The sequence below is a fragment of the Heterodontus francisci genome, chromosome 8, assembly GCF_036365525.1.
Source record: "Heterodontus francisci isolate sHetFra1 chromosome 8, sHetFra1.hap1, whole genome shotgun sequence".
NCBI classification, from domain to species: domain Eukaryota; kingdom Metazoa; phylum Chordata; class Chondrichthyes; order Heterodontiformes; family Heterodontidae; genus Heterodontus; species Heterodontus francisci.
The window spans coordinates 87,969,652-87,978,850 of record NC_090378.1 but is presented as its reverse complement, the minus strand read 5'-3'; positions in this window follow the sequence as shown (position 1 = coordinate 87,978,850).

Below are 9,199 nucleotides of genomic sequence, written 5' to 3'. Positions count from 1 at the left end.
ACCATGCGCAATACCACTCCCTGCAGACTCCACCAACTATGAATAACAGGACAAACCACCAAACACTTCTACTAACTCAGCAGCAGCCAGTAGAAATCAATCAGCAACAAACCTAAAAGTAGTTAATGATACCTTTAAGTAGCACTGGCAGGGGACCTTACATCTGCTGAGCACATGCTTAGTTGTGTGAGATTAAGAGAGGGTATTAGCTGGAGCGTTGAGCTTAAAAATGGCACTGCGAGAGTCAAATCAGTGTTACATGCTGACTGACGTCACGATCTGCCTACTTGGCTTACTTGCGGTGCAAGCGCCTCCCACCTATGCTGACGCATTCACCAAAATGGTGTCCGGTGCGTCCCACACCAGAAGTGTGCACGTGCGATGCAGGCACCATTTTGCACACAAAATGGCACCCATAGCAATGGAAAATGGCCATTATGTATCTGAATTTTGCTGCCCGTGTCTGGAATGCTCTACTCCCTGAAGTAGAAGTCCCATCTCTACTTCAAAAAGGATTATCTTTTCTCTCTTATGTCCTTCTAGGTATTGTTTATTAAAGGGCATTTAATTTATCCTTCCTTACATGTAAACTGATGCTAAGAATTCAGTCAGGTTAGTGAGACTATGGATTTGCCTAATATTCTATTGAAAGTGTTAATCCCTTTAAATAAGCAAACAGACAAACACAACAATTATGTGGCAGGATGTCATGGAGATTTAATTTATGCTGTTTCACTCTCGCTGTGCTGTTGCTTAATTTGCATATGAACATTTGGTTTTAAGCACAGAGTGCATTTGTTTAAAAGGATAAAAACACATTATCACATAGTGATAAGTACCAGCAACAAACACAAAACAATATATAATAAATAATAGTAAGTATTGCACTGATAATCAAAATGAGGGTTGAAAAGATCATGATTGTTCCCTATAAAACAGCGCAGGCAATGAAGGACCACTTATAGAGTGAAATTTAGTAATTTATAAACAATGTATCAGGACAAAATATATAATGGGAGGGTCAAAAACAATTTTTAATAATTTTGTTCTAATTTTGTCGATCTAGATTTCAAGTGTTCTGAGAACCAGGTAGTTCAGATAACCAAGTGCTGGACTTGAGTCACTCTTGCATAGATTCGTAGAATGTAACAGTACAGAAGGAGGCCATTCGCTCCATCGTGCCTATGCCAGTTCCTTGGTCGAGCTATTCAGTTAATGCCACTCAGCTGATCTTTCCACGTAGCCCTGTAATTTTTTTCCTTCAGCTATTTATCCAATTCTTTTTTTGAATGACACTACTGAATCTGCTTCCACTGGCCTTTCAGGCTGTGCATTCCAGATCACAACTACTCACCCTGTAAAAAATGTGAAATAAAAACAAGAAATGCTGGAACCACTCAGCAGGTCTGGCAGCATCTGTGGAAAGAGAAGCAGAGTTCCGATGAAGGGTCACTGACCCGTAACGTTAACTCTGCTTCTCTTTCCACAGATGCTGCCAGACCTTCTGAGTGGTTCCAGTACTTCTTGTTTTTATTTCACATTTCCAGCATCCGCAGTATTTTGCTTTTATTTTACTGTAAAAAATGTTTCCTTTTTTTGCCAATTACCTTAACTTTGTGTTCACTAGTTACTAACCCTTCTGCCGTTGGAAACAGTTTCTCCTTATTTACTCCATTAAACCATTCATGACTTTAAACACCTTTATCAAATCTCCTCTTAACCTTCTCTGCTCTAAAGATAACAACTCCAGCTTCTCTCGCCTGCCCACATAACTGAATTAAATACAATATTCCAGCTAATTCTCCTTCCATGTTGGATAAAATATGTACAAGTTTGTACCTAGAACAGGAGACTGCAGACACTGTCTGCTAGACTCTTGCAGCTACCATCTGTGGACAGTATTTGTTAAAGGCAAATCGTGTTTAACTAACTTGATTGAGCTTTTAAATGAGGTAACAGAAAGGGCTGATACAGGTAATATGGTTGATGTGGTTTACATAGGCTTCCAAGAGGAGTTTGATAAAGTGCCACATAACAGGCTTATCAGCAAAGTTGAAGCCTATGGAAGAAAAAGAGACGGTGGCAGCATGGTACGAAATTGACTGAGTAACAGGAAACAGAGTAGTGTGAACGGTTGTTTTTCAGAGGAAGGTATACAGTGGGGTTTCCCAGGGATTGGTACGAGGACCACTGCTTTTCTTGACCTATGTTAATGATTTAGACTTGGGTGTACAGGACACAATTTCAAAATTTGGAGATGACACAAAATATGGAAGTATTGTGAACTGCGAGGAGGATATTGATAGACATCAAGAGGACATGGACAGGCTGGTGGAATGGACGGACGTACGGCAGATGAAATTTATTGCAGAGATGTGTGAAGTAATACATTTCAGTAGGATGAAAGAGGAGAGGCAATATAAACTGAAGGGTACAATTCCAAAGAGGGTATGGGAGCAGAGAGACCTGGGGATATATGACATCATCGCTATTACAGAAACATGGCTTAAGGAGGGCCAGGAATAGCAGCTCAATGTTCCTGGTTACAGGGTTTTCAGATGTGATAGGGAGGGGGATAAGAAAGGAGGGGAAGTGGCAATTTTGGACAAAGAAACAATTACAGCTGTGAGGAGGGATGCTATGTTGGAAGGTTCATCAAATGAGGCCATACGGATCAAGCTAAGGAGCACAAAAGGGGCAATCACACTGCTGGGAGTGTACTGTAGACCCCCAAAGAGTCAGAGGGAGGTAAAAGAGAAGATATGTAGGCAAATCTCTGTGAAATGCAAAAACAATAGGGCAGTAATAGTAGGGGATTTAACTACACAATATTAACTGGGATAGTTTTAGTATGAAAGGAATTGAGCAGAATTCTTGAGGTGCATTCAGGAGAACATTTTTGCCCAGTATGTAGCAAATCCAGGGCACAGTTTTAGACTTAGTTTTAGGAAATGAAGCTGGGCAGGTGGAAGGAGTGGCAGTGGGAGAGCATTTTGGTGGTAGTGATCATAATTCAGTCAGTTTTAACATAATTATGGAAAAGGACAGAGATAGAACAGGAGTTCGAGTTCTCAATTGGGGTAAGGTCAATTTTACTAAACTGAGGAGTGATTTAGCAAAAGTGGACTGGAAACAGCTACTTGAAGGTAAATCAGTGTCAGAGCAGTGGGAGGCATTCAAAGGGGAGATTCAAGGGGTTCAGAGTAAACATGTTCCCACAAAGAAAAAGGGTGGTACGGCCAAATCTAGAGCCCCATGGATGTCAAGGAGCTTACAGGGTAAAATAAGGCAGAAAAGGAAAGCTTACGTCAGACCAAGAACTCAATAGTACAGAAAGCTGAGAGGACTATAGAAGGTGGAGGGTGAAATCAAAAAGGAAATGAGGAAAGCAAAGAGAGGGAATGAAAGAATATTGGCAAGCAAAATCAAGGTGAACCCAAAGATGTTTTTATCAATACATTAAGAATAAGAGGATAACTAAGGAGAGAGTAGGGCCCATAAAAGACCAAAAAGGTAACCTATGTGTAGGGCGGAAGATGTTGGTCTGGTTCTTAATGAATACTTTGCGTCTGTCTTCACAAAAGAGGGGGACGATACAGATATTGTAATTAAGGAGGAAGACTGTGAAGTATTGGATGTGATAAACACAGGGAGAGAGGAAATATTAATGGGATTAGCATCCTTGAAAGTGGATAAATCACCAGGACCAGATGAAATGCACCCCAGGCTGTTAAAAGAAGCCAGAGAGGAAATAGCAGAAGGTCTGACCATCATTTTCCAGTCCTCACTAGATACAGGTGTGGTGCCGGAGGATTGGAGGACTACTAATGTTGTACCTCAGTTTAAAAAGGGAGCAATGGATAGACCGAATAATTACAGGCCAGTCAGTCTAACCTCAGTAGTGGGCAAATTATTGGAATCAATTCTGAGAGACAGGATAAACTGTCACTTCGAAAGGCACAGATTACTCAAGGATAGTCAGCATGGACTTGTTAAGGGAAAATCTTGTCTGACTAACTTGATCAAATTTTTTGAAGAAGTAACAAGGAAGATTGATGAGGGTAGTGCAGTGGATGTGGCCTACATGGATTTTAGCAAGGCTTTTGACAAGGTCTCACATGGCAGATTGGTTCAAAAAATAAAATCCCATTGGATCCAGGGAAATGCAGCAAGGTGGATACAAAATTGGTTTAGTGGCAGGAAACAAAGGGTAATTGTTGACGGGTGTTTTAATAACTGGAAGGCTGTTTCCAATGGCATTCCGCAGGGTTCAATACTGGGTCCCCCACTTTTTGTGGTATATATTAACGATTTGGATGTAAATGCAGGGGGCATGATCAAGAAGTTTGCAGACACACAGATTGGCTATGTGGTTGATAGAGAGGAGGATAGCTGTAGGCTGCAGGAAGATATTGATGGAAAGGTCAGATGGGCAGCCTACAGCTAATAAAATTCAACCCGGAGAAGTGCAAGGTGATGCATTTGGGGAGGTCAAACAAGGCAAAAGAATACACAATTAATGGGAGAATACTGAGAAGTGTAGAGGAAGTGAGGGACCTTGGAGTGAATGTCCACAGATCCCTGAAGGTAGCAGGACAGGTTGATAAGGTGGTTTAGAAGGCATATGGAAGCTTTTCCTTTATTAGCCGAAGTATAGAATGTAAGAGCGGGGAGGTTATGCTGGAACTGTATAAATCATTGGTTAGGCCACAACTTGAGTACTGTGTGCAGTTCTGTTCACCTCATTACAGAAAGGATGTAATTGCACTAGAGAGGGTACAGAGATTTACAAGGATGTTGCCGGGACTGGAAAAATGCAGCTACGAGGAAAGATTGGATAGGCTGGGGTTGTTCTTCTTGGAACAGGGAAGGCTGAGGGGAGGTTTGATTAAAATGTACAAAATTGTGAGGTGCCCGGATAGAGTGGATGTGAAGGGCCTATTTACCTTAGCAAAGAGGTCAGTGACTAGGGAGCATGGATTTAAAATGATTGGTAGAAAGGTTAGAGGAGAGATGAGGAAACATTTTTTCATCCAGAGGTGGTACTGGTCTGGAACTCACTGCCTGAAAGGGTAGTAGAGGCAGAAACCCTCAACTCATTTAAAAGGTGTCTGGATATGCACCTAAAGTGCCGTAACCTGCAGGGCTATGGACCAAATGCTGGAAGGTGGGATTAGGCTGGGTGGCTCATTTTTCAGCCGGCGCAGACACGATGGGCCAAGTGTCCTCTTTCTGTGCCATAAACTTTCTATGGTTCTATGAATTCGTAGAAAGTGGCAGGGCAGGTTGACAAAGTGGATAATTGACATACAGGATCCTGAGCTTTATAAATAGTCATAGAGTACAAAAGCAAGGAAGTTATGATGAACGTATATAAAACAATGGTTTGGCCTCAGTTGGAGTATTGTATCCAATTCTGGGCACTGTACTTTAGGAAGGATGTGAAGGGCCTATTTACCTTAGCAGAGAGGTCAGTGACTAGGGGGCACTCAGAGAGTGCAGAAAAGGTTTGCGAGTATGGTTCCAGGGATGAGGGATTTCAGTTATGTGGATAGATTGGAGAAACTGGGGTTATTCTCCTTCAAGAAGAGGAGGTTGAGTGGAGATTTGATAGAGGTGTTCAAAATCATGAGGGGTCTGGACTGAGTAGTGTAGGGTTCTATTGATCACATTGGAAGAAAAGTTGAGAATCAGAAGACACGGATTTAAAGTGATTGGTTCTTTTGCCAAAGGTTACATGAGGAAAACGTTTTTAGTGCAGCGAGTGGTTATGATCTGAAATGCACTGCCTGAAAAGGTGGTGGAGGCATATTCAATCATGGCTTTCAAAAGGAAATTGGATAAGCACTTGAAGGGAAAAAATTTGCAGGGCTACTGGGAGAGAGCTGTGGGAATGGGACTAGTTAAATTGCTCTTGTAGAGCAGGCATCGAGTCAGTGAGCTTCCTTTTGTGCTGTAACCCTTCTATGATTCTAGTATCTCTGACAGTAACATTTTCTCTATATTCCACTATGATTTATATAGTTTGTGGTTACCCATTGTTAAAATGAAATTTGTAACAGTCATATATGAATATAAATCATCAAGTACCACATCACTGTTCTCAAATATCAAATGCAGGTAAGACACCAACAACATATCTATATCGCACCTTTATCATAGTAAAACAACCCATTGTCATCACAGGATTGATTATAGAACAAAATTTGATCACTGAGCCACATAAAGAGGTATTAGAACAGGTGACCAAAAACTTGGTCAAAGAGATTTTCTTTTTATTTGTTCTTGGGATGTGAGCATCACTGGCAAGGCCAGCATTTGTTGCCCATCCCTAATTGCCCTTGAGAAAGTAGGTTTTAAGGAGCATCTGAATAGAGGAGAGAGAGGTAGATTTAGGGAGGGAATTCCGAGCTTAGGGCCCAGACAGCTGAAGACATGGCTGCCCATAGTGGAGCAATTAAAATGGGGGATGAACAAGAGGCCAGAATTGGAGGAGCGCAGAGATCTCGGAGGGTCGTAGGTCTGGAGAACGTTACAAAGATAGGATGGGGGCCGGTCATGGAGAGATTTGCAAACAAGGATGAGAATTTTGAATTTGAGGCATTGGTGAATCTGGAGCCAATGTAGGGTAGCGAGCACAGGGGTCATGAGTGAATGGGATGGTGTGAGTTAGGATACAGGCAGTAGAGTTTTGCTGCCCAAGAGAGGTTGGGAACTAACTTTATTCAAAAACAGAGCAATGGTAGACTGTATATTGTAAAGAATAAAAAACGTAAGCCAATGAGTTCAAGGCTTGTAGTTCAGTCTCAACGTTCTGCTGTTAAGTGCTTTGTTCTTATGGTTTATGATGCCATTACACTCGTTCAATTACTTGTGAGTCACTTGCATTCATCCATTGTCCTATTCCTTTTCTCCTCAGTGTACTGTACCATTTTAGGAAGCAATAGCCAGCTCAAATTTGTGTGGGTCGTGTCGATAAAGTGTTCATGTACCAGCACCATTACTGAATTTAAAATACTGACAGCTTTAAGATGAAATACAACAACCCACAACAAGAAGGTACCAGACTTTCAATTGCATTATTTAGTGCTGAATGTTTTATTGTACTGTAGAGAAAATAGTACTTAGAAGGGAAAGCTATGGGGTTTGGGGGCGGGGGGGGGGGGGGGGGGGAAGCAGTGGGATGGAGTCCATTATGTGCAAAATTAACCCTTTCCTTCTATTATTTAAAGAAAGAAAACTTCTCAGTGGGTATGAAAAACCGGCAGCTGATCTGATATCACTTGTTTTATACGACTGCCCAAATTCAAAATTTGGGTTCCTGTTGTGTTGGGATTGAGTGATATTTTGGTAAAAGTTAATAGTTCGCTTAAGACCCTTTCCTCATGAGAAGTTATTGATATTACAAACTTCTTCATGTTAGGACCGTCCCCATAGAAGAAACAGCTGTTTACTTGTGATTCACTTCTTAATGTTTTGATTGGATGGGATCAGCAACGACCAATCCATACCTGCAGTTTATGACAGACCATTTTAGAAGATAATTCTCCTGTTTAGTAACAGTCTTTTTTTTCACAAAGCTTGAAAACAGCGCTCAAGAAGTTCAACACCATCCAGGCAAAGCAACCTGCCTGATTGACACCCACCCCACCACCTTAAATATTCCCTACCTCCACCACAGGCACACCATGGCTGCAGTGTGTACCTTTTTTATTTATTCTTGGGATGTGAGCGTTGTTGGAGAGGTTGGCATTTTTTGCCCATCACTAATTGCCCTTGAGAAGATGGAAAAGATGGTGATTAGCCGCGTTCTTGTATCGCTGCAGTCCAGCTGGTGTATGTTCATCCCAGTGCCATTAAGGAGGGAGTTCCAGGATTTTGACCCAGCTACAGTAAAGGAACAACAATATATTTCCAGATCAGGACGGTGTGTGGCTGGTAGTGGTGTTCCCATGTGCCTGTTGTCCTTGTTCTTCTAGGTGGTAGAAGTCACAGGTTTGGAAGATGCTGTCAAAGGAGCCTTGGCGAATTGCTGCAGTGCATCTGTGTACTGGGGGTGGAGGGAGTGAATGTTTAAGTTGGTGCATAGGGTGCCAATCAAGTGGGCTGCTTTGTCCTCGATGGTGTCGAGCTTCATGAGGGTTGTTGAAGCTGTACTTACCCAGGCAAGTGGAGCGTATTCTATCACACTCCTGATATGTGCCTTATAGATGTTGGACTTACTTTGGAGAGTCAGGAGGTGAGTTGATCACTGTAGAATTCCCAACCTCTGACCTGCTCGTGTTGCCACACTATTTATATGGCTGGTCCAGTTAATTTTTTGGTCAATAATAACCCCATGATGTTGATGGTGGGGGCTTCAGCGATGGTCATGCTATTGCATGTCAAAAGGAGATGCTTGGATTCTCTTGTTGGAGATGGTCATTGACAAATGTTATAAGATGCACTGCAGCAACTTGCCAAACCTTCTTTGACAGCAGCTTCTAAACTCTCAATCTCTACCACCTGTGCCAATGGCACAGACATATGGGAACACCACCACCTCCACATTCCCCTTCAAGCCACACACCATCCTGACTTGGAACAAGTCACTGTCACTGGATCAAAATCCTGGAACTCCCTCTCTAACAGCACTCTGTGGGTGTACCGACACCACATGGACTGCACTAGTTCAAAAAAGTGGCTTAACACCACCTTCTCAATGACAATAAATGCTGGCCTTGCCAGCAATTCCCACATACCATGAATGAATAGAAAAAGGTTCGGGAAGATCTACAGTTGGTCCATTTCTGAGCTGAGTGAGGAAACTATAAACCGTATGAATTCACTGCAGCAACATTGTCAGTAGGACAGTGAGAAGAGAAGTGGAAATAAAGATTTACTACAGGAACGTCACTGAGAATAGGGAATGAAGAAAGTTAAAGAAAGATAGGAAGAAAGAGAGGCCTAATAACAGTGTGTCAGAAATTACAACAACAGAGAAGATAGGTATCAGAGTTGCAGAAAAGAGTGATGATAAATGAGCATGTGTAACAAGATTGACAGCAGTGACTGTGACCATTCTGCAGACATATGTTAGGTGCCTTGATCCATCGATGTATCATGCACTAGACTAGAATTTTGGAGATGTGGCCTAGTTCATTGTTCAGTGATGGTCATCTTTGAAACAGCTGAAATTTAGGTTTAATTCAAGGGATTT